This window comes from Cavia porcellus, unplaced genomic scaffold (assembly GCF_034190915.1).
Source record: "Cavia porcellus strain 051 isolate PalLab524CR breed Dunkin Hartley unplaced genomic scaffold, mCavPor4.1 scaffold_11, whole genome shotgun sequence".
Lineage (NCBI taxonomy): Eukaryota > Metazoa > Chordata > Mammalia > Rodentia > Caviidae > Cavia > Cavia porcellus.
In genome coordinates this window covers 42,766,354-42,791,577 of record NW_026947494.1, presented here as the reverse complement: position 1 = coordinate 42,791,577, position 25,224 = coordinate 42,766,354, and the positions used below count along the sequence as shown (strand labels likewise).

The following is a 25,224-nucleotide window of genomic DNA, read 5'->3' as shown; positions in this document are numbered from 1 at the left end:
GATTGTAAAGATGCCCACTTGAAAAAAAGGAACATTTGTGATTTTTATAAGATGCTCAGTTATCTGTGAACTGTACGTTTATTTTGATAAAAAGTATGCCGTTTTAACCTTGAGTGACTATAGAAACTACAAGTTGTATTTTTTTATGACTGACTATAAAGTAACTGGGTCAAACCATTTGTAGTCTTAATGTCAACTGAATTAGGCAGTTATGCTTTTTTTTTTTTTTATAAACAGTTCTTAAGATTGTGTGAGCATGATGATGTGAGCACGGAAATATACCATCTGAGATGTTCTCATAGCAAAAAAGTTTTGAGAAAATCCTTACCATTAAGTAGGAATCTTTCTACAAAAGTGTCAGTTGTGGCTCCTGAACTTGCATTCTTTTAGTATCATGATATGAGGCCAGGGAGATGATACACAGGCACTGCAATTCCTGTGCTATAGAGCTTGCGTTTATTGAGCACTTACTGTGTGCATGCAATGTCATGAGTGCTTTTCAGATGTGATAGCATTAAACCGAGACCCATGGAAGGTTGTGTAATTTCCCCAGTTCACACAGCTAACAAGTAGTTGTGCTACACTACCCCCTCCACCTAGAAGTTGTTCTCTTTTGTGCTGGCAGGGGCCCAGGTAGTTTGGTGTTAAAAGTGTTGACTAGAAATATTTACAATGTGTCTCATGTAAATACAGTTGGCCTTTTTAATCCTAGCATTTCTCAGCTGTGAATTTAACCAACCATTGAGTAGAAACACTTGAGAAAAATAAATTGAATCCGTCCTGAATCTGTACATTTTGGTCTTGTATTATTCTTTAAATAATACAATTATTTACAAAGCATTCACATTGAATTAGGTATAAATAATGAATGGATGAGCTCAAGGACAGGCTAGGAATAAGTTATATGCAAATGTTGTACTGTGTTTTAAAAGGAACTTGAACATCTGTGGACTTTGGTATCCTTGGGGGAATTCTGGAGCCAATACCTGTGATACCAAGGGACAAGTGCACTATGCTTAAGTAAATGAGTCTAGAAGAGTGCTCATTGATCACTGCTATTAAAGCAGGGCTCTCAGGCTGCCTGATACTGCCTTCTTCTCAATAACTGGCCTCTGGCAGTTAACGGTTAGCTAATCGCCTAGAAAGGGAACTGTGTTTGTTGTATGCTGAGCCTCCTGCTCTGCACTGCTCTTATTCTGGTCACTGAGGTAATCTTTGCTCCATCAAGTGACCACAAATGGATTTCTGGGCATCCTTGATACTCAGCAGCCTAGTGCTGCTTTCCAGGGCACATTCCTGGCTGCCACAAGCCCTAGTCTCCTTTGAAGAGGTTACTGTAAGTGCTGCCTGGGAAGTGGTGTTGTTTGTAGCAGGCACTAGGCTACTGCAGCCTTTTATTTATGGACTAAAGTTAAGCAACCTCCTTGGATGACATTAACCATGAGGCAGGTGTGTTCAACCCATGACCTGTGTACAAGATCATACATTTTAACATAATGATGTGATTTTTATTTTATGATCCAATTACGTGTTGGAGTGCAGACTATGTAACGGAGACATGGGGGGGGGCACAGTACACAGCCTCCTGTGCCCACTCCACATAGTTCAATCCACACTCGAGCATCTGACCATACATATGCTTGTGTGACTTCAAGAGTAAAACACAGTGACCACCGACCATATTTCCACTAATCTTTGTGTGTGTTGCTGTGAATAGAGGCAGTTATTATGTTAAGCAGACATATAAGAATCCTTGTTTATTAAATTTGGGTTTGTGTTATTTTGTAAAACTATTTAATAACTTAAAATAGTTCTGTCACTTACGTATGTTAACTGTATTATATGTGGCCCAAGACAGCTCCTCTTTTCTCAGTGCAGCCCAGGCAAACCACAAGGTTGGATACCTGTACTATAAGGGACATTTGTTCCTGAGGGCAAGATTTTTTTTTTTTTAGGGAAGGTCTGATAACTATCTTATAGATAACAAGAAACGGAAGTTTCCCAGTACTTTGTATATGAATAATGATGGTGTATTTACTTAGATTTCCAACATACAACAAAGGAGGCAGGGTATTTTATAAGAAAAGAAACTTATTTTAATTTGTGTTTCTAAAGATTGAAAGTCAAAGGGCCCTACCAGTGATGATCAGTGATGGTTTTCTTATTGGCAGAGTACCAAGATGTTGTTTGGGTACCACATTGCAAGAACCAGAGGATATATTTGTGTTCATGGTCTTTTTCCTCCTTTATGAAAGCACTAGGACTCATCCATAGGCTCTTCCTAGTGATTTTATCTAATTTGAATTCTTCCCAGAACTCTTACTTGTAATCACCATGGTTGGATTGAATTTTCATCGTCTTATTACTGTTAACAAATAACTTTGGAGATTAAAGTCTCAAATGAATTGAGGTGGCCAAGCCCTAGTCAAACTGTGGCAGGTTTTTGTTTTTGTTTTGTTTTTTTGAGTTTGCAGTCTCTTTTAGTTATACTGTGGCTTCTCCCCAAATGTTTTGGGTGTTTGGGTGGACTTAAGAATCTCAGTTTTTAGACATATTTTAGAATAATGCCACAGACTAAATGTAAAAATTCAAAATTGCCATTTTTGTTTTAACTATTCCCTTTAATAATTTACAAAGAAAAGTGTTTTTTTGTTTATTTGTTTATTTTTGTTTCCCCTTTTGTGTTGCTGTGGTTGAACCCAGGACTGTGTGCATGGTAGGCATGTGCTCTGTCACTGAGTTTCATCCTTAGCCCTTTTAATTTTTGAAAAATTTGAGGCAGGGTCTTGCTAAGTTGTTTAACTTGATAACTAGCCTCAAAATTGAAATCTTTCTCTCTCAGTCTTCTAAATAACTAAGATTATAGGTGTGCATCACTGTGTGTGACACAAAGGAAGTTTTGACTTTACAGATATTGGTTAATTGCAAAATACATTTAAACAACTAATACAGAGTGGCGGGGGGAAGCCCATTTCTGGTAAACCCTTTTTTCTGAGTCTGTAGTCTGTCTGGGCACACTGTCAAGTATTGCTTTGTGCTTCTTTAAAGGTCCTTTGGGTATTGTCTTCAAATTCTGATTTTGGAACAAGTTGCCATGGGTTTACATTTTGTAGTGGTCCTTATAATTTATGTCACAGGGCCTAACTTGTGGTGCGAACGATAAGACAAGGCCAGTATCTGAGTCTGTAACTTGCATCAGTGCTGGCTTCCTGACCATCTTAATCACCATTTATCACTGCAGTCTCCTCTGTTGCCTGGTAAAGAAGAGGTTAGGTACCAGGTACAGTACAGAGTGCTTTACCTGCCATCACCTAATCTAGTCCTTCCAACAATCTTGCCAACCAGATGTTACCGACTTACAAAACACTTAGGAACTTAGGAAAGAGAAACGAGGCTTTGAAAGGTTGAGTATTGATCAGGATCATATAATCAGTGGTGGGCCAGTGCTCAAGTATGAGTCTAGCTTGTCTGAATCTAAGTCTATGCTTATAAGCATTATTCAGCATGACTTACCTAACATAAGTAATGATTGTGGAGCAAATGAGATAGAGGGGCTGCATGAATCATAGAGAGAATGCTTGAAATTAAGAGATCATTTGATTGCTGCTGTCACCTGGCTGCTAGAGGGAGAGCCTCTGGCACTCGGCAACAGCACCACTCATCCTGTCATCCTAGGAACTATGTGGGTTTGTGCCTTGAGGTGAGAGTTTGCATGCTGATTTTGGTTTCACCCACTCTGTCCTTTACTTTTTGCATAAATAGTGGTGTTCTGCTCTTTGGTTCAGAGCCCAGCACACCTACCTACATGATTTTGATGGTAAGGAACCAAGTGAAAAGTTGGATGTGTGAGACAATCTCATTTATTCAGTTCCTTTGTGCTTCAGTGTGCTGGGAAGTGCTCTCCTTTTCTCTCTGTGAAGACTTCTGGTTATCATGCTCTTTTTCCAACAGGATAACGCTTCTTTTGCCTCTTGTACTTAGGGAAGGGCCTGACAGGCCCTTCCAGGACTGTGCATTGAGGCACAGTAGACCTATACTTGTTCCCTGTTGATCTAGACATGGTGTCAGAAGCTAGAATAATAAAATACAATTCTTTCAAAGTTTTATTCAGAAGTTAAAATAGAACAAAGTTCTTTCAGTGTTTTATTTTTAGTTATGAATTTATTACAAGCATTCAGAAAAGAACAGAAAATAATGCAACAGACTTTTTGTATAACTATCACTCTGGTTCCACAGGTTTTGTGATAACATTTTGCCATTTTTAGCTGTGAAACTAATGTGTTTTGTTGTTGTTTTTTGTTTTTGGTAAGGGAAATTTAAGACCATAGCTAAAGTCTCCTGTTCCTTTCATACTTTCCATCTCTGTCCTTATCAATGGTGACTCTGTTTTCATGTTAATGGGTATCAGTTTCATGTGTTTTTGAATTTTAATGAAACATGTATGTATATATGCATAAAATATAGTTTTGTATGTGTTAAAACATTTACAGAAATTTTAAATTACTATCCTTATCTTTTTGAAACTTATTTCCTTCTCTGGCAATGCTTTTGAGATCCATACATGTTGTTGCATACAGTTCAGTAGATATTTGTTTCATGGGTTTTGATGTTGCCATTTTTTGTAACGTGTAGATATTTTACCTGGATTTTATAAGAAGCACATAGATGGGAATAAATGTTGGTTTTGAGACATGGATATGTGTGTGTTAACTTGTTCTTTAGGACAACATGTGAATCATAAGCTGTTTAATGGAATTTTAGCTTGTAAATTTCAGCTCTTATTATGATTCAGCAGTTTCAGTTTATAAGCCATTTTCTAATCATACTGACATATATATTGAATGTACAGCAAAAAACGTGTATACACTTCACCAGTTCGCCCTACTAATGAATGTCTAGAAACTCATGGTCACTACTTTGAGGACCTCTTGTAATTGTACAGGGCAAAGGTAACTTGTATTAATCTCATGATGTCTCAATAAATTTAATATTAAAATATTTATACAAATGTTTGTTTTCCTGATGTATACTATTTTTGCTAGACTCTCTTTTTTGTAATTTTTTTTTTTTTTTTTTTTTTGTGGTACCGGGGATTGAACTCATGACCTTGCGCTTGCCAGGCAGGCACTTACACTGCTGAGCTAAATCCCCAGCCCTTTTGGTAGATTCTCTCTCTCTCTCTCTCTCTCTCTCTATATATATATATATATATATATATATATATATATATTTTTTTTTTTTTTTTTTTTTTTTTTTTCCCCATGACTGTTGAGGACCAAGACAATTTTGATTATGGTGTGGTGAAAGGATGTTTAGAAGATGCAGCAAAGCACAATGGAAAAGATATTTGTAATTCAGTAACCTATAAACATTTAACAGTTATTTTACTGTGCTGTTCTACAGTCTGTATAGAGACTACTTATCCATGTAGAAAATCATGTAATGAAGATACTATTTTGTAATCTACCTTTCATACTCATGAACTTTTAAATTTTAGTAATTTGTCTTCTGAAACAGGGTTTCTCTGCATTATATTGGTAAACTATAATTAACCATCTTTTCCTTAATGTTTTGTGTTTGCTCTCTTTTTGGCTGTTATAAATAATGCTGCAATGAACGTTGTGTATAAATGGTTTGGGATATTTTAGACAGTGTTTTTGTAAGGGGGAATAGTTCTTTAATGCTTTAATGTATCTTACTGCAGGAACAGGTTCCAGTATCAAGCTGGGGAAACAAAGGAAGTTAAATAGTTTTTTTTTTTTTACTGTGTAACTTAACATGCTAAAGTAGATGATGAGTCTTTCAAAAGGAAGATCATTATATGCAGTATTCTATTTTTGCATTGTGATCATGTTCTAGGTAGATTTGTTGGATCAAAAGGTGCCTATATTTTAAAGCCAATGGTTTGGATTGTTAATATTTGTGATGCACGTAGAATGGTGCCTGCACAGAATCAGCCTGTTTGTTAAGGTAAAATTAGGTAATAAAGTTGGTGATTAGTGATGCTAATTAATATTTATTGAAAGTCTGTTCTTCGTTACAGTCTTTGTGAAGTGTCTAATAGGCATTCACCTGTCAGTTCTTTTCAACAACCCTGTAAGGGTGTGGATGCTATTACTATTCTTATTTTATGGTTGAGGAACCCAAGGATCAGAAAGAATTGAGTAATCAATCACAGCTGCCTCTGGAGTTAGAAAGGTTGGTGACATGGCTGTAATATTAATCTTTACATATTTTTAGTGCAGTAGAGAAGAGAATTGAGTTTGAAATGCTGTCCTAGGCATTTTACCTGTTATCTGTAAGATGTAAAGTGTTTTTCAAGTCTGAGTCCATAGAAACTCAGAGATTCTGGAGTGTTACAAAATAGTTAATTTGTAGTTTTAAAAAATACTGATTTATCTTTGATACATGGTGAACTATAGTTTCCTCATTTGTGCAATTTAGAAAGAATCAGAGCCTCTGTAATGATTAGCACTAATAAGAACATCCTCAATAAAGTATTTTTTTGTAAAAGTCACAGAATTTCTGTACTGATCTAAAGGTCTTAATAACAGTATAATAGCTTCAACAGAATGGAGGCAATTGTAAAGTAACTCTCTTTTTCTGTATTCTTGATGGTTTTTTCTTATCAGTGACACTCTGAGGAGTTTTCTTTTTCCTCAAAACTATACAATGTTTGTGAAATAATTTAAATGTCATGTAGGAATATGTTCTGTCTCGTACATTTAAGGAGCTGGGTATCAAGTTCTCGTAGACCACGGACAAGACATGTATTTTTGATATGTTCTCCAATTTACCACTACTTCAAATAATATTTTTTCTACTAGCCCCAGGAAGAATGTTAATTTTTGCTATCATTGGAATATTTTTCCTTATTTCAGATTTTTTTAAACCGGGATAACAATAATAGGTATCACAGTATATATCATTATCTTTACAATAGTTGTTCTTTCAATCACGTATATCAAAATAAAATGAAATACAGAACATTATAGAACTTATCAAAACAGAATATTGAATAGAGCAGTACCATTAATCAGAATGAAGCAAAACAGTAATAGAAATATTTGCCTTCAAAGAGATGGTAGAAGGAAATTCCTCTTATTTTCGGTGGTCAACCTCCCAAGAGATGCTCAGATTTCTGGTTCCCATTTGCTAATGAGGTGGTGGTGGAGAGGGGTAGGGGAAGTGGGATGTTTGACTCTAGGCTGTGCACCATTAGGTTCACTATTGCTTATCAGGGAGGCGAGCTGGTTGCTTGGTTTCCCAGCATCCTAAGTTCCAGCATGGTGTGGATCTCAGGAGACACTGGTGGTTCTCCCCCTGGAAGGCTATTTCAGACTTTTTAAAGGTGGGAATTGTGTCTGTTACAGAGAAATTTTAACATAGGATATTTTGAAGGTTGAACAAGATAATGTATATTCTATATTCCATGAGCATAAAGTGTGATGTAAGCTACTCATCATTTTTAGTATTCTAATTAAAAGTTTTATTCTTCTACTAAAATTGTTTTTTAAATTGAGGTACAATTTATAATGAATTGCATGAGCCTTAAAGGTATAGCTTGATGAATTTTATATGCCTGTATCTTTAACACTCTCAGATGGAGATGTAGAACATTTCTAGAATTCCAAATATTGCCTTGTGTCCCATCCAAGGCAGTACCACCATAGATTGGTTCTGCAGAATGTTGAACTCGAGAGAAGTGGAATCTCAGTATGTCTGTATGTTTTTTTCTCTTCCTCTCTCTGTGTCTGTCTCTCACTTTCTCATGTGCATGCACATACAAACATTCTTTTGTGTAACTTTCATTTGACCTGCATATAGGATCCATGCAGTTTGTTGTATAAATCAGTAGTTTGTTCTTTCTCAGTGTAATTTAATATTCTATTGTATTAATATGCCATTACTGATTTAACCTATTCTCTTGTTGATGGGTATTTAGATTGTTTCCCATTTTTGAATATTTGGAATAAAGTTGCTATAAACATTCTTCTGTGTGTTTTAATGGAAATCAACACTCATTTCTGTTGTGTATATGCTGAGAGAGGAATTTCAGGAGCCTAGAGTATATGTGTATCTAGGTTCACTAAATATTGCAAAACTCTTCCAAAGTAGTTACACTAGTTGAACTCCCACCAATTGTTATAAGAGGTTTCCAGTTCCCATAATTTTAGCAGTATTTTATGTTGTGAGACATTCTGATGGATGTATGCTGCACAGGAATTTGGAGTTGCCCAGAGCTTCTTCCAAATGTCCAGAAAAAAGAACAACCTAGTAAAAAAGGATTATAAAAAACGTTTTTTAGTTTGAAGAGATTATTTGGCATATTATGAAATACTTACATTATACTATTCAGTTGTATGATTAATTTAGAAAATTCTGACATGCAGCAGAAGCACCTTGGGAATCGATTGACCTGATTCTGTGGGAAATGGGTAAAACAGTGAATTTAATTTCTTCACCTTTAGAAAGAAGGGTTAGATACTCTATCTATATCTATCTCTATATATATTAAAGATAGTAAAATCCAACAAAACAAAACAGCAAAATTGGTACAGAACTGCAAAGCAAGAAACTGGGAAAACAATAGCTAACATAGTATATCTTGTTATATTCACTATAGTTGGCCATTCTTCAGGTATAGCAAAATCAAACCAAAAACCAAAACAGAGTAAAACTAATGAAAACAGAATATTGAATAAAGCAAAACAATCAGAAAAAAGCACAGAACAATAGTGAATTTCAAAGATAAATAGAAGGAAATCCCCCATATTTGCTATATCACATGCTATCATCCTCCCAAGAGATACTCAGACCACTGACCCCAGGCCTGCTTAATCAACCCAACAATACAAGCATTTGGTTACTTTATGTACCTTAGTTCCTGTCAACTCAGCCTGTTCTCTGAATCCACTGGTTGCTTGGGATGTTTGTGTGTGTGGTTGATTCTCAATCTGTGTGTTGTTGGTATGTTAATCTCAAATCTCATTTATTTCAAAAATTGCTCAGTCACATCCTTCCTGAAATAGCTATTTTGTTTCATTCTTTCTTTTGAATTCTGTAGTTAAAAGTACTATAAGATTGCCTTTACTTAATTTATTAGTCATTCATGTAGCTATTTTTTAAAATTAGGGTTTTATGTTCTGGTGCTATCCTGGCATGAGAGATATACAAGAGGATAAGATGTTGACCTCACCTCAAATTACTTATATACTTATACAAGGAAAAATAATTTAAAAGTAATGTAGTTTATGTGGAGGGAAATAAAGGTTACTAAGGTAGCACATAAAAGAGGATCTCAAACTTTCTCTTTTGTGTTTTTTAAATGCAGAGGATATAGATTAGTACAAAAGTCCTCATGTTTAATCCTTAGTGGTGAAGGGAGAGGAGAGATCTTAACCTAGAGTTGAGGGCCAAAGAGTGCTTCCCAGAGGAGTCATTTTCAACTCGCAACATTGAGGTTGAGCAGAGTTGACCCAGTGACAGATAAAGCCAAGGCCAGGCAGGAAGTAGCTGTGTAGAGAGTTGGGAGGGAGTAGCCTCGTGACCTCAGGCTCCCCGTGGTTGGGGTAGGATTTGGATCAGTGGCTGTCTGTAAAACTGCCAGGCCAGTGAGGTGAGGGTCACACCATAGAAACCATAAAAGTCAGTCTGGAGTGACCTGCTCAGATTTGGCTACAGCACAAAGAAGGACTGGAAAGTAAGGCAGACTGAAGCAGATGTCAGGAAGATACTGTCCTGGTCCTGGAATGAGATGATATGGTTACAACCAGGTAGGAGAAGGAAACATGCAGAAAAGTAGATGGATTTAAGTAACATTTAAGAGTTACCAGAGTTTTGTAATCGGAACTGGAAGGTGAGCAAGAGGAGAGATCTCAGGGATAATTCTCAGGTTTTGAATTTGAGCATTGTTCTGGCTATGTGTTAATGAGTAAGAAAAGACCTCAGAACAGTAACAATAACTTACTATTGTTAACACAATAACAATAATTTATTTTACTTCTGAGCCTGAAGGTTAACTGGGTTCAACTAGGCAGTTACTATCCATGATTATTCTTGAAATTATAATCACGCTTTGGCTGGGCTTATCTCAAGGCTTCTATGCAGACTTGTTTGGCATGTGAGCTGGGCATATTATAACATCTGGGTACTGGACAAGCGGGAACCCTTGAGGCATCTGTCTTTGTGTGATCTGTCTGTGTGATGCTCAGGTTAACTCGGTTTCTTATATTGAGGCTGAAAGCTTGCAGTGAGTACAAGAGAAGCTGCCTGGTCTTTTCTAACTTACCCTCAGCAGGCATGCAGTATTTTTTCTACTGTGTTCAGGTCATCGTGACAGTCACAAAGGCATGCTTAGATTCAGAGGCAGGAGAAAGACATCTCTTAGAGGAAAGAAGGCTGAAGAATTATTTATGGATATGATTTAACCGCCACAAACATTAAGGTGGTTGGTGGGGGGTCACACACTGTAATAGGTAATTCCTGAAGGAATAGCAGGTTGTGAGAAAAAGTAAGGAATTTGATTTGGGGGTGATTGAGTTTGAGTTGCTTGTGCAAAATCCAAGCTGAAAATTTTAAGTAGGTATATGGAAGCTCAGAGATATGGTATGTAAATGTAGTTATAATATGTAACACTTATTGTTATTTACTATATTATATCATATATTATTGATAGCTTACATGGGAAGCAGAGTGTCAAGTGTTTTCTTACATTATTTATTTACTATTATTAATTTAGAAATTAGAAAACTGAGACTTTAAGAAATGGATGTCATGCCCAAGACATGATAGAGCCAGACTTGCATCGAGATAGCATAAGCCTTGGCCATTGTGAAGGTTGGATTGTACAGAACAGGAAGAGAAGAACCCTGAGAAAGACTCGTGCCTCAGCTACTGCTGGCATGTCCTAGGCTTGAGTTTTTTATGGAACCTAGTCAGGAACCTGGGAGAAAGGGGACTGAGAAGTTGGAAGAAAACCTGGAGGTTTTGACATCATGGAAAACCTCCATGATGTCAAGCAGGGTGAGGACAAAGATTGTTTCTAGGAGGAAGAAGTAGCCCATTTTGCTGAAAGTTGCCCCAAGATTATGGCAAATAATTGTGAAAAATGATCCCTGGGTGCATGTCTTACAGTGACTTTGGCAGGAGTGTTGTGGGGACACAGACTGGAGGAGAGGGAAGTGAGGAAATGCTGCTACTACAGGTGATCCAAGACATTTCACTAAGGAAGAGAAGACAGGGCTCAACTGGAGGGGCAGGAAGACTGAGGGAATTACTGTTGAAATAGGACTAGAGAGAGTGAAAGACTGATGAAATAGAAGTAAAGGCTATTTTTCTGAGTGTAACTGAAATGGGTGTGAGTCTGAGCCAAATGGGCCTGAAAAGGTGATAGTGAAGAGTGAGGGTGGGGGATGGACAGGGAGACAGAAGGGTCCTTCACAGACTGTGACCTAAAAATGACACAAATTTAAGTGGTTATCTTTTATTTTTCTTCCAGACTTTATAACTATCTGTATGCAATTTCAAGAAAGTAGGCTAGGGTTTTTTGGTTTGTTTGTTTTTGTTTTTTAAAGATAAACCGGTGAGTAGCCAATGGGGAAAAGGAATTTTGGAAACTGGCCAGAGTATGGTTGATGTGATGAAGCATGAGATCTGAGTTAATGGAAAGGAAGGAAGGACAAGTAGAAAGTAGAAGATGTGAAGGATGGATGGGTTTTCCCCCCAAATTTTTATTTAAAGAAGGAAAGAAAAGAAAATTAAAAAAACAAAATAGAATAAAGTAAAATAATACAGAATTCAAAAAAATTAACATCATAAAATCACTAGGTGATAATTACATAGTCATCTTAACAATAGTTGTTAAAGTTACAAAATCAAAGCATAAAAAATGGCTAGACACTCAAACATTGACAATACAAACCCTTCTGTTCAATGATCGAACAGAAATTTAGTAATATGGTCATCTATCTTACACACTATACATACTGTTATGTCCTTTAGAGCACTTTCTTTCCCTTTCACTTTTACAATATCTATTATATTTTTTGGATCAGGATTGGTGGTTTTAATGAGACTGTTTAGAGTATTGTTTAGAGTATCCTTCAGACAAGGGGAGGGAGAAAAAGTTCAATAAGGGGCAGTAGAGTGTGCCGGGCTGAGTATGCTTTCCAGAGTCTTAAAGTAGAACAGCTGGGGGTATAGCTCAACATTAAGGCACTTGCTGACATGCATGAAATCCTGGGTGTAGTCCACTGTCCATAGGCAAGTGGTTGTGCGCGCGCGTGCCCACACACACACACACACACACACACACACACACACAAGTAGAGAAGCTTAACCTATGAGTAGAGTAGGAGTTGGCTAAGGGAGACTTTGAGATAGGCACAGGGTAGAGACAAAGCTTGTGTGGGTGTAGAGGAGATTGTTTTCTGGTAAAGTGCACTGGGTTTTGGGTTGAACTGCTTAGAGCTACCACTCCATGTAACTGTGTCAAGTTACTCCTGAGGGCCTCACTTCTCTTATCTTTATTGGAGTCTTTCTTCTTAACCAGTACTGTGTGATTAACATATGACCACCACTGTAGCAAAGGGTGCCATGGAAAGACTGGGCAGATGAACGGTATGAGCTTAAATGCTTGGAGAAGAGGCACAGTGCAGAGTAAGGTAAGGACAACCTTAATATCAAAGGTATTTTTCTAAAAGAATTTAATCTAGAACTTCCCTGGTCTGGATGGAGATTGAAGAAAGGTTAGGCCCAATTTAGTTATGGGATGGGTGATCCTGGTTCAGATCAATAAACAGATAGCTCAGTTTACTTGATTTGTAAGACTGTTCCTTTCAAGGAAAGGGACTGCACTTGACTGGACTCTTTCAAAGTACTCTTTGTTGTATGACTCAGCCACACAGCTGGATCTCTTTGGACAGCTCCCTGGGTTTGAGTTCCTGCTGAAATTGGGCTCCCACATAGAAAATTGGTGGCTTAGAAGCACTGAGTCCAGAAACTGATGAAGGTGGCCCAGGGTAAGATCTTTCAACTGGCCTGAGAGCTGGTTGCAGGCAGTGTTATTAAAGCTAGGAGTTTTTCATTGTGGCAGGCTACTCAGGCTGTTTTGCTATATTTGTCTATAAAGTTAACCTTTGGTATATGAATAGAACAATTGTATAGTAATCTGGATGCAATATTAAGGCCAAAATGACCTATGTGATCCTGACTTCTCTGTAATTAAAATGATCCATGAACATACTACTGCAGAATTTTTGTGGAAGAATTTACCTTTTCTCACTTACTCTTATTAAATCCTTCTCTTCTTCCTGCATTCACTTCAAAAGCTAATCTGAGGATTCTTCCGGCTGTTTTTGGAGCTGCCTTAGAAACTTCAGTGCTGTATTGAGATACCTGGCTGTGGTGCCAGGACTTTAGCATCTCTCTCTCTCTCTCTGTCTCTCTCTTTTTTTTCCTGGTCTTTTTGAGACAGGGTCTCACTGTGTAGTTCAGGCTGGCTATGCTCTCATTTTGTAGCCTAGGCTGGTCTTAACTTGCCAACGATCCTCCAGCTTCAGCCTCCTGAGTGCTGGAGCTATAGGTGTGTGCCACCACACCTGGCTCCAACTTCTGCATCTCTTTTGAGGGCTTCCTGGGTTTGAGTCCTTGCTGCCATGAGACTGCTAGGAAGAGAACTGTTGCTTGAAGCACTGAGTCCAGAAGTTGATGAAAATGGCCCAGACTGAGGTCTTTCACAGATTGTATTGGAATCAGGAGCTGAAGTTTTGCCTTTGCTCAGCTTATATTGGGAATCAGCACAGAGGTGCCTGATGGGCTAGCTGTGGCCCTGCCTCAGGCCTTTGTATAGGACAAATCATACTGTGTCACAGTGCAGGGCTAGGTTGCGGGCTCCTTGATATTCCTAGAAGTTGGCATATGGTACCTATGGTAGGTGCCGAGCACATGATTGGGGTAGGAATCTGCACAGAACAATGGGTAAACAGTCTGACTTTGGAGCCATACTGCTAGCATTTGTGATCCAGCTCTGGTCACTCTGCTGGGTAGCCTTTGTGCTGCAGTTTTTAATCTGTGTAAAATGGACATAATAACAATGTTTACACCAGAGACTAATATTTTAGTCTATGGTAAACTATATATGGGATGTGGTCCAATAAGATTGTTTTGACCAGTGACATCACAGTTGCTTAGTTTGTGTAAATACACTGTGCAATGTTCATATTATGACAAAATCACCCACTGATGCATTTCTGAGAATGTATTTCCATAGTTGTCACACTCAGTTATGTGTGTGTACAATCATATAACTTAAAAGCCTAGTACTAAAAGTGCTATAAAAGTTTTCTATTATTGCAACTTTATATAAAACAAGAACTTAGGTTACTATTGTCACCAAAAATGTTCTGTTCCAATTCATTTTCCTTACTAGAATTTCAGAAATCTTGATGCCTAATAGGCATAGCTCAGGGTAACTGGGTTAAAGATTTAGTAGCTACCTGTTGGGGGTTCAAATGACAGCTATTTCTGATTTATAGGAGTGAAAGGTCCTGGCACGGCATTTGGTGGCCCACGTCCATCCTCAGGCCTATTTGGCTTACAGCAGTTACATAAGTCTGGGCAAATGAGATGGCTCATTTGAATCTAGATAAGTTTTCTTCCTAGTCTCGTATTTATGTCAGAATTCGTAGCTCCTCTTGTTGAACTCAAACAGTTGGAAGTCAAATTCTGCTTTTGGGAAATTTTCCCCACAACATGTGATTTATTGGCTTGTTCTCTTATCCTTTCTTCTTTTATGAGTGCTTCCTGAGAGGCAGTGTATTATAGAGGAAAGAGCACTGGGGTGATTTATTGGATAATGCACCTGTTTTTCATCATTTTGAATGTTTCCTGAGTGTGACTGGTTCTTTTTTCAAGTAAATGTGTTCAATGTAGATAACTTCTTGTGATTATTGGATTTCTTTCTATCTCTGTTTCATTTTTATAAGGAAATATTATAGTTTGTTTACCAGTAATATTTTGTAAGTATAACATAATTTTCCATATGTTATGTTGGCTTGTAAGGTGCATTTTAAAGACTGGATCATTTGACCCATCCGAGATATCTTGATTGCTTCAGGGCCTCTGCTGATGTGGCCTTGTGTTGTAGGTAAGATTGATTTGGCAGTTTCTGAGTGAACTCTTTTTACTGTTTTTGTGGATGTAGGCTGCCATTTTTCTGCAGCCTGTGTGTATAGAAAATAGATTTACTGCACCAGCAATGATTTTAGTTTTCTCTCAAATATAATTTTGTTTAGGAATAATTGATCATCTTTGGAAATATCCTAGGTAATTATTTTCCATTCCTTATCTCTCAGTGTTTACTGTTTTATCATAAATAATTACCTATGTGTGTTTAATATTCATTGTGAATAGTTTCAGCAAGATAGTAAAAATTCTTTTGGTTACATGCCTATAATAGATCTTTAATAGCTGATTTTAAAATCTCTTTGCATCGGATTCTTTGTAAACTAAAAGGACATAAGTATATAGAAACAAATTGTTTAAATTATAAAGAGTAGTGTAAGATGTTACATTAGCTTAGTTCTTTATACAAAGCTTCTCTTGAGTAAACAATATACAAATGTATGATCATGAAGAGATGATGTATATGAAGCAGTAAGATTTGTCTTTTTTGAGACAGGATCTCATTTTGTGTGCAGAGTGGCCTTGAACTCATTATGTAGCACGTACTGGCCTCGGACCTGTGATGAGTCTCTTGCCTCAACCTCCTGAGTGCTTGAATTACAGGTGTGTACCGCCATTCCCAGCAGCAGTAAGATTTTTAATAGGCATTTTGATGATTTGATTCTTTCCTCACTAGTTTTAAAGCTGTTCTTTCCCACCAATCCTGTGCTTGAGTTCATCTCTAATGCAAAGATTATTTATTTCAGTTGCTTTTTATATTATTGCAGTAGGTAATACAGCAGCAAAAATATCAAGTGACTGTGTTTCTAAAAGTGAGTGTGAGCTTCTTCCACCATCTTGGAGCCTATGGAGGCCTGCTGGGAACAGGACTTCTAAAAGGCAAATATGTTTGGAAGACTGTAGTGCAAGGCCATTTTTGCTGGCTATACGTGAGGTCTCCGGAACCAAAGGGAACACAAGCTCTTAAAATTGAAGGTGTTTATGCCTGCGATGAAACTGAATTCTACTTGGGCAAGAGATGTGCTTATGTGTACAAGGCAGAAAACAACACAGTGACTCCAGGTAGCAAACCAAACAAAACCTGAGTGATCTGGGGAAAGTAAATCGGGCCCATGGAAACAGTGACATGGTTCGTGCCAAGTTCCAAAGCAACCTTCCTGCTAAGGCCATTGGATACTGAATCCATGTGATGCTGCAGCCCGAAAGGATTTAGCTAATGGAAAATAAAAGTGGATTTGTGCACTTGTAAAAAAAAAAAAAAAAAAACAAAAACAAAAAAACAATGTGGGGAAAGCAATCAACATTAATAAGAACTTTTGTTTTATTAAATGACACTTAGTCAATGTCTGTTTGATTGAAAGGAAACAGTTAACTTTGGGTCCTTGATTTTCATTCTAGTATGTAGGCCTATATTAAAATACTAGCTTGAAAAAATTGAGTTTTACAATTTTCTATGAAGGATGGGTGTCCTTAGTTTAGTTAAGAGCTTAGTTTAGTCTTTAGTTTTGGAAGAAAAGCCCACTCTTTCTCTTCCTAACTTGTTTGTTTTTTTGGTACCAGTGATCAAACTCACAACCTTGCACTTGCCAGGCAGGTGCTGTGCCTCTGAGTTATATCTCCAACCTCTTCCCAGCCTTCTGTTGTTTGTTTTGTCAGACTTTCCTTTTTCAGCAGATGTTTACTGAGAGCTTGCTAAGTGTTTGCTTGCTAAGGCAGAGATCTTAGATGCATCTTTTGGATACTGATACTGTAGTTTATACCAGTAATGGCAAATCCTTTTAGAGCTTCCAATGAGAACAAACAGCCAGTTGTGGCATGTGTGCCATAGGTTTGCCACCAGTGGCCTATGCCATTGAATGTATTATATATTTTTGCTTGTGGGAAAACCCAAGATAATGAAATTGGACAGAATAGATAATTTTTTTAAATGTTAGCAGAGTAAGTATTTGAACCTATGTCTCAACTACTCAACTCTGCCATTGTAGTTTGAAAGTAGCCATAGACAATAGGTAAACAAATGGAGGTGGCTGTGTTCCTACAAAACCTTATTGGCAAAAGCAGGCAGTGGACTGGATTTGGTTCACAGATTGTAGTGTGGCAAGTACCTGGCTAGTAGAACAGAACTTACCTATTCAAAGAAGAGTGGGAGTGTTGTGTTCTGTTCTTCATTGCATTGTTTGGGTTTCTGCACTTGGCGTATACCTATAAAAAAGGAGAAAGATAGTATGATCAGGGCTTGAGTTATTTCAAGGACATAAACAGTCTTCTATGGAACTCCAGAAGGCAGACTTACAATGGGAGGATCAAAATCGTAGGAAGGCTGATATATTGGCTCAGAGTGAGGGAGAACTCTCTTAAGGTTTGCTTTGCCTTAAGTAGGAATAATGAAACAGAAACTGGTTCTCTACCTGCTAGAGACATTATAGAAGGGCTTCATGTATGCAAGGTACTTTTTTAACTGTTTGCTTGTTTCTCAGTTGGTTCTAGTATGTCAGCCAATCTTTGTTCACTTTACCATGAGTTTTAAAAATGCTGTGGTACCAGGGAAAATTTCAAATGTTTCTTTTCATTTCAGCAGTAGAATTCTCTTTTTCCAATCAACTTTGTGTAGAACTGTGAAAGAAATGTGGTATTTTATCATATGTGATGTTTCGGAATGTGATATTTACCTATGTTGATAATACATGAAGACAAAGGAGCTGTAGTGTAGCATTAAAGAAGAATAGAGCCTGATAGAATTGGAGTTGCAAATGTTGCAGATTCTAAAGAAATTCACAGTGCAGTCTTGAGTTAATATTCAATCAGAAGACAGAATACAGAGTTTAGTCCAAGCTTTGCACTACCTTACCCCCCAAAAAAATCACTCTGATAGCATAAGTATAGATGGTTTTCAGTGTGTTTAAGTGTTATATAGTCCATTTGAATATATTTGTTTTTCAATCTCTAAAAAAATTGAAATTCAGTTTTTATTTCAAAACATTTCTCAACTGTCTCAGTATCCTTTTGCAACTTTGTCTAGCGTGCGGAGTTGAAAAACATTGGTTTAGAATCAGACCCTTACTACCTTTATGTTCTAGCCTTTAGTTTGTTCATCTGACCGACAAGCCTAGGAATATACTGCTCTGATTGTGAGGATCTTGGGATGAGAATATAAAAATAGTTCAGCTTGTCATAGTCCTTTATTAATAAAGGTCATTTTTTTCTTCTACTGTGACTTGCAAGATAGTCAAGGCCAGTCTTTTAAATGGAGTGATGCATAGTTTTCTGCTGGAGTTCAATAGGTTTGTTTTTAGACATGATTCACCATCTTAAAGAGATGCTTCTGTTGGGGCTCTGTCCTAAGAAATACAGAATATTAGATGGAAATGATGGGGCTATAGGGGCTATGAAAGGCTGTAGCTCACCATACTTGGGGGTTGTGATTCTGTTTTTTGGCCCAGGAGTGACAGGAGTTTGGAGAGTTTCACTCTCCTGATAGTAGGTAGAAACAGGAATTGAGGAAGCTGCTTACCTACACAGTCAAAAACGTGGGTAAAGAATATAAAACCCTCAACTATTAGATTTCCATATCCTCCTCCACTTATCTCTCTTTGGTTCAATACTCAGGAGTGAAACACATGCAGTAAGAAGTGCTGGTGTGCATAGTTTGAGAGAAGCAAAGATGTGAACAGTAATGAAAGGAAGGAGGAAGGGATCCAGCCACTTGATACCAGACTTTTAAAGGAGAAACATCTACAAGACTTTGGAAGAAGTGGTTCCCTTGAGAAAGAAAAGAAAAATTGGCTAAGTCCCGGGACAAAAGTAGGTAGATTCCCACAATCTGATTTTGGCACAAGGAGCCCAACCTGAGAAAATCCCAGGTATTCCCTGGCCATGTTAATTGGGATTACTATCTTCAGCAAGTATAAGGTAGTGGCAGTGCTGCTCATATGTGCATCATAGAGTTAGGGGAATAAGATATTGAAGGGTGGCCTTAAGAAACTGACTCTGAAGCCAGACCCCAGTGGGCAGCCCAGTAAGAGCCTACAGGCCAGTGGCTGCACTAGGGATTTGGAATCAATTAAAATTGCTCAGAGAGCTGGAGATGTGGTCCATGCCTATAAACCCAGCACTTGGAAAGCAGAGGTAGGAGGATTGCTTTGAGTTTGAGGCCAGTCCGGGCTACACAATCAGTTCAAGACCAGTCTAACTACTAGCTAGATCTTGTCACAAACAGATAAACAAATAAATAGCTCTCAGATATTAAAGAGTCTTAAACAGTAGGTAACAAAAACCTGACTTGTGTGCTGAAAACTTGGGTGTTGTGTTAAGAATGGACTAGAAATGGGCAAGAAGGGGGGGGGGGACTTGGTTGGGGGAAGAGACCAGATCCCATTCTAATAGCAGAAGTGGGTGGTTTGGTAAAGACTCAGTAAATGTGAGAGCGTGCTTTCTCTTTGCCGGCATTTAGTTATATGGTCGAATAAGATGAGTGGTTTCAGTGTTACTTGTCTCATTTCATTTATGAGAGCCAGTGATTGAAGTTCAAGGTAAGTGACTTTTCCAGTGTCACTTCCCAAATGGTTTGAAATTAGGTCTGTCTAACCCCAAAGTTCACCTTTCCTCCTCCTTCCTACTCAGAAAAACAAAAGGAAAAGTCTGCATTGTCTAATTTAGAGCCAAATAGTAAGTTTTATGACCTATTAAATGGCTATTAAAACATGTTCTTCTGTAATCTTTTATTCTCTGATGGCGTAATTTTTTTATGTGTAAATAAGGAAGTACTGACTTAGTAAAAAGGGCTTGGTCATTTAAGTACTTTAACTTTAAATTAGAGACTTGACAAAATAGGTCTGCTCCAGAGACTTAAAAAGATAAGTTTAAGGAAAGAATCCCTAAGTGACAGTTTCTCAGGTTTTAGCTGAAAGGCAGTGCTGACATTTGTGTTAGTTATAGCCAAGGGGAATGAGGCTGAGGGAATGGAGATCAATTCATATTTTGGAGAATTAAATATAATTTTTCTTATGTTGTCCCTGAGTGTCCATTGGGCAGTGCAAAACAAAGAGAATGAATACCTAACACTACAAAATAATATAGACGATTATATAATGTTGAATATTAAATGTCAAGTGATAAATGATAAAATATTATATTATGTAGGCTAAACAGTTTAAACATAGTAGCTTAAACATAGTACCTTGGCTTTCTGGATGATACTATGAGTTTTGACTAGAAATGAATAGTGTTTTGTTTTGGGAGATCAGGTGCTGAGAGCTGGGAACTGATTCCTCCCACCCCACCTCCGGCTTCAGACACTTTCCTTCTTAGGAAACCTCAAGAGTTACCATCCTGGTATTTGGAGTGAGAAGTCAAAGTTAATCCTAGCAAGAAAACACTAAGACTAGAAAATGAGACCTGAATCCTGGTCCACAGGAGCTGAGGGCAGAGTCTTCTCTGGGTTTCCCATGGTCTAGGGCTCCTTTGTACAAAGACCTAGAGGAGTTTATGTACCTGAAACATCATTCATACTCAGTTTAAAAATACACTCAAATCTAGAGCATACTGATCTTTATGTCTCATTGATCATCATAGTATCCTAAGGAATAGGTACTACTATTCACATTTTACAGATGATGAATTAAGATACAGAGAGGTTAATAATTTGCCCAAGGTCCCACAAATAGTAAGTTGTGTGAGTAGGACTTCACTCCAGGAAGTCTAACACCTAAATCTACCTTAAAATTTTCTTCTCAGGAAACATTTGTGAACTTTTGAATTGAGTGTCTGGTGCTGTGACTTTTCACGGTAAAGTATTCTGTCTGCTTGTGCAGGGATTTTGGAAGTAAGGCAGTTGAAAGCTTTTCTGGTGTTCCTTTTTTAAAAAAAAATTGTTGATAATATTGTTAGAATGACCACATCTGCTCTAAAAAATGGCAGTAATCCAAATCTGTCTTCCCTGGTAGATTCTATTATCTTATTTTTGGCTCTAGCTTGTGTTACCATCGATCTTTAATTTATTTAGGATTATGTGCCACCCCCCACTAGAGTATAGGGTCTCTGAGAGTGTATGAGCATCACTGTAGATAGTCTGTATAAAGTAGATAGTCTATATAGATAGTATAAAGCACAAAGTAGATAGTCTATATAAATTCTTGTTTAATTAATGAGGAGAGTTAATATGAAGTGCATTGGTGTCTTTAGCTTAGTCTTGTAAAGCCCTTGAGCCTTTGAAAAAGATTGCTATTCCATCCTATACTTCTCACACTGGGGCAGTGAAACTTCCTATAGCTATCTGTGGTTCAAGAGTTACAAGTTCAGGCTAAGCTCTTCCAGTTGTCATGATGTATAGAAAATTCTTTGTCCGAGAGTTAATAAGAAAATTCTCTTAACCTTCTTAAAACTAGACTTTAGGCCTCCCAGAATACTGTGTGGTCTGAAACATCTGTTCCATTCCTTAAGATTTAGGGTTTGACAAATTTCTGCCATGCACGAGGTGCTGGTGCATATGTTCAGTTTTTGTTACCCACATACCCTATTCTGAATACTTGTGTTGTGGAAAAACTCTTAATGCTGAGGAAGACAAGAGGGTCCATGTTCTTGTGCAAAGTGTTGTTTAGGTCAGGGATACTGAATCAGCATGGTCTTTCATAGTCACAATATTTGTTGAATCATAAAGTATGATAAAGGTGAAGTCGCTTTATTCAATTTGTTTGACTTCATTTGCATTAATTTGCCCTTATTAATTAAGAATGTGGGTCAAGCCAGGTGTGGTGACACATATCTATAATCCTAGGACTCTGAGAGGCTGGGTCAGGGTTGCAAGTTTAACTTGAACAATGTAATGGCTTAGCAAGTCTCTTGTCTCAAAATTTAAAAAAAAAAAAAATGTTTTTTAAAGGGCTGGGAATGTAGCTCAGTGTGAAGGCCAGTTTGGATTCTCCAATTTGAAAGGGTTTAAATCATGTTTAAATCATGCTTCTGTCACATACTAAATGCTGTTTCTTTGTATCTAAATTGGGAATTGTACTACCACTGTGCATCGGAACACAGGACATTTGTGTTTAACTGGCTAAGGGACTCTTCTTCTATTGAGGGACCATTATCTCATTTAAGTCTTCCAGTCACTGCATCAGTTAGGATTGGAGTTGACTGAAAAATAGTGGCCTTAGTAGTTTCAACTTTTTCTCAGGTGTAGAACTCCAGACATCATTAGGGCTCTAAGATTTTTTGGCCACTTTATGTAGACTTTAAGTTCGTGGTCCAAAGTTAATGGTAGAGTTTCTGCAATCACTTCTGTATTCCAGACCACAAACACAAAGTTCTGCAGGTTAAAAGCATGTACTTAAAGTTAGAAGACTTGTAAGGCTTTCTGAATATATTTCATTGATCAGGACTTGGTCATACTGCTATACCTAACTGCAAAGGAAATTGGGGCAGATGGTAGTAATCTTTTTTTTTTTCATCCAGAAACACATTTCCTTGTAATTGCACTGAGCCATTATGAGAAATATCTGTTTTCTTCCTGGATCCTACTTGTCTTGGGATTACCATCTGCCACCTGCCTCTCTTTGTATCATTTCTTTTCTGTGCCTTCTTTTTATTCATACATTTTACTTCTTCATAAGTTTAGGTTGCTGTGCTTCTTCTTGGTCTTGATGTTACTGAATAACTTTTTTTAAAATATTCTTTCAGCTTCACTTTGCACTGCTGACTGCTTCATCTCAGCAGTATTCAGCTCAGTCTAGAGAGACACAATGTGATTAATGCAGCCTTGTACTTCTCACCAGGTCACGCTGTGGTGGTTGGGCAGCTAACGGACAGACTGCTGGCAGCTTAATCAACTGTGGCATCTTGCTGTGAGCCTTTTCATCTGACAGGGTGTTGAGTAGAACAGTCTGTGTGACCCACATGCTTAGTTCCTGGCAAACAGAGGTTCCTTTAACAGTGAGTTAAAAGTCTTGAGGATGCTCGGTATACTGACATGAATGAGTCTGCAGCAGTGTATTGACAGGTAACAGTTATCACTTACTCATCCTAGGTTGAAAATTGATTAATTGATATAGACCAGCAACCTTCGCATACGTACTTGCAGAATGTGTGATGTTTCCTCTTTTGCGCATACTGTCATTTTTGTCTGGAATGCTGTTTTCTTCTGTGCCTCCTGTCAGCTGGTTCACTCCTAATCTTTTAGGACTCATCTCAGAAGGCGCCTCTCTAAAAACTCCTAGTGCCCCTAGTTATGGATTCAGTATCCTACTCTCTTTGCCCCCCAAACCCTTTGTACATGTGGTACCTCTTATTGTGCTCAACATGATTCTGTGTCACCTGTCACAGAGATAGTAAATTGCTGCTCTGTCCTGAGGTAGATTTTTTTTTTTGAACCAAGGATTAAACTCATGACCTCACAATTGCCAGGCAGGCGCTTCGGTCACTGAGCTAAATCCCTGGCCTGTTTTGTTTGTTGAGACAGGGTCTTTCAGTATAGCTCAGGCTAGCCTCAAACTCACGGTGATCTCTGCCTCTGCCTCCCAAGTGCCAGGATTACATGTGTGAACTGTAACACCCAGCCTAAGGCATGATTGTTAATTCCAAGATCTGTTCTTGTTTATCTTTGTACATTTACTATGGTATTTGCCTAGAAGCCTACCAACATTATAAGCCTGCCACATTAAAGGTGATCAACAAATTTTTTTCCCTGTTTTTTATTTGGGTTAAATTTTCTAATCCCTAGAGCCTGAAAGCAAGTGTCTTACTTTTCTTGTTTCTGGGACAAAATATCTAACATCCTCAATTTATAGGAGGAGAGGTTTATTTTGGCTCAATATTAAGTCGTAGTCTGCTGGCTCCAAGGAAAATGGCATGGCCTAGGCCAGTGATGGTGAACCTTTCAGAGCTTTCAATGATAACAAATAACCAGGTATGGCATGGGTGGCATAGGTTCACCACCACTGGCCTAGGTGTAAGGGCCAGTAGAGGAAAACCTGCTTGTGTTATGGTGGCTGGAAAAGGAATAAGAGGAGCTAGGAGGGAGATACTTACACCCTTCCAGGCCATATCCCTGGTGACCCACCACTTCTGACTGGCTGTGTGTCCTAACAGCACATGAGTGGACTAATTCACTGGTGAGTATAGCTCCTCCATGATCAGTCACCTCCCCAAACGCTGCCTCTGAGTACGTGAGGCTTTGGTAGGGACAACTAAATATAAGCCATTATAGCAGGTAAAGAAATAAATCCTCTAATGTATTATTCATTATTTTACTCTACTGAATTGGAGGGGAATTTCTTCCCTTTCTTCTCTGTACTTTTTGGTTTTGTTTTGTGTTGTTTTTTTGAAACTGGTGGTTGAAACAAAGGCTTTTATATTGAGGTACATCTCCAGCGCTTTTAAAATTATTATTACATCTCCAGCTCTTTTTAAATTATTTATTTATTTAGTCTTATTGAGACAGGGTCCAATTGGCCTTGGGCTCAGGCCGATCTCCAACTTGCAGTGATCTTCCTGCTTCAGGTTCCTGAGTGCTGGGATTACAAGAGTATGCCAGCATGCCTGGTTTATTATTTAAAAAAAATTTTTTTTGTACGGGGATTGAACTCACAACCTCACGCTTGTCAGGCAGGCGCTTACGCCAGAGCCAATCCCTGGCCCTATTATTTAATTTTTAAACAAGGTCTTGCTCAGTAGCCAGACTGAGTTTATATTTGCAATACTTCTGCATCAGCTTCTATAGAGTGCTGGGTTTACAGGTGTATGCCACCACACCTGGCTTTTCTCCATGCATTTTAATCGGAATTTTCCCAAAATTGTTTTTATTTGAGTGGTATTAGCAATTTTTACTGACATCTTGCTAAAGACTTCCTAAAATCTTGGTGATACGAAATCTAGAAATCCTGGTATCGTTTATGTTTTCATTTAGTTTTTTCTGATGACTGAAAGCTGAGGCTTTTGCTGAGAGAACATTTCAAAACTTTGTAAGTGAAATTCATAAAGAGATCCTGTGTGAAGGTTATCATTTTATTTTTAATAGGTGAGGACAATGATCCCTTTTAGAATTCCTGG

General features: G+C 37.9%; 1 protein-coding gene and 1 pseudogene across 4 annotated transcripts in view; both read left to right on the top strand.

Moving 5' to 3' along the window:
• Positions 1–24,335, top strand: LOC134478092 (large ribosomal subunit protein eL33-like; annotated as a pseudogene).
• Arl15 (ADP ribosylation factor like GTPase 15) overlaps positions 1–25,224 on the top strand; it is a 431,626-nt gene that overhangs the window by 4,812 nt on the left and 401,590 nt on the right. The window lies entirely within an intron of this gene.